Here is a 1,653-nt window from a genome sequence, read left to right on the forward strand (position 1 = left end):
AGAGTTATTGCCAGCCTGAAGGCTGGATTAGCATCGTGTGCCTGGTTGCGCTGCCTTTTCAGAGTGAATCCAGGCAGCTGATGCTGTTATTCTCGCATTGCCTTACGTTGCCATCGGGGAACAAGCAGGGATGTGGGAGTCGAGCTGGAATAGCCCCTGCTGTGACAAGGCATGGATGAAGGACCTATGGGGGACACAGGGGACTTGGAGAGGCACCAGCGACCCAGCAGGAACCACACAGAGCTTTGGTGGCAGCAAATTGGCTGCATGTGGGAGATGTGTCTGGTGCTGCACTGGATCTGCCCCTGCAGCGAGCAAAGAGGGTGATGGATGTGCCATGGCTCCCCTCGCCCTGCCAGCGCAGGCATTGCAGAGGCAGTGATGTAAATCTTGACCTCGTCCAGCTGCAGCATGCAGCCCTGCAGCCTGTTTCGCTGTGCTCGGGGCCAGTCCAGGCAGGGCTACAGCTGTGACGGGCGATCTGTGCCGAGCCCTGTGGCGTGATCCTGCTGTGGGAGCAAACTAGGGGGCTGGTGAGTTGAAAGGGGGACTCTCCTGGCTTGCACACCAGGTAGATAACTGTGGAGTGGTCTTGAGTAATCATGGAGGGAGATGTGGGGATGGAGCCACACCACAGGGGCAGATACATGTCACCAGGCATGGTGAAAGGAGACAAAACGTTCCATCCTGGTGCTCGGGCGGTGCAGCAGTGGCATAGAGAGGGGACACCAATGCGTTTCTATCTTGTTTGCATTGAGGATGCTGCATCTTAACGAAGGCTGGAGAGAGACAACTTTTAATGAAGTGTTCAGCACAAGGAGACTGATGGTGATGCTGTAGCTCCCATGCAGATGGGAGTCATCGCCAGAGGCACCGCTGCCGTCACGCACCTGACCCCATGCACCAGAGCAGCCCAGCAGCGGGGGGAGTCACTACTGAATAACAGAGGCATACATCCTCCACGTCCTGAACGAAGCCTGCCACGACTTCCTCCTCCTTCCCTGCTCTCAGCTGGGAGAAAACAGACCAAGGGATGACGACGTTGCACAGCGGCTTAGAAAACTGCCAAGAAAAACTTCTCCCTCCAGGGCGAACAAAGCGATGTGGGGTGATCCTGGTGATGAAATGAATGCTGTTTGCCTTCCCTGCAATATAAAGCACACTCCTTGGGCCTGGCAAGATCAGCACAGAGCTCTGCCAGGTGGGTTGGAAATGTTAGTTTTCTGCTTAGATGAGTCATTTAGAGCCTGTACCCAAGAGGGACTTTGTCCTCACATCCAAAGCGCCTGGAGGACCTCGGAGAGCCCGGTAGTGAGTATTCCCTTGGGAAACGGTGCAGAGACCGGGTTTAGCTCCAGCAGCATCTCCTTAGGGCTGCCATCCCACCGCCATCATGGCCCTGGGGTGCTGAGGGGAGCCACAGGCCCAGAGTGCGGCCTGGCCCCTGTGGGGCCGGGGACTGGTTGGCGCAACCCCTCCTGAACACCGTGGGCCTCCGGGAGGCCTCAGGCCTGAACCCGGTGGGGCGGGGAGCCGGCCTCACAGCCCTCCCCGGCCTCACAGCCCTCCCCGCCCCACCGCGTTCAGGCCTGAGGCCTCCAGCCCCCCCCCACCACCATAGAGTGAGGCTAGAGCGGCGCCGCAGCGCTTCCG

This window comes from Haliaeetus albicilla, chromosome 12 (assembly GCF_947461875.1).
Source record: "Haliaeetus albicilla chromosome 12, bHalAlb1.1, whole genome shotgun sequence".
NCBI classification, from domain to species: domain Eukaryota; kingdom Metazoa; phylum Chordata; class Aves; order Accipitriformes; family Accipitridae; genus Haliaeetus; species Haliaeetus albicilla.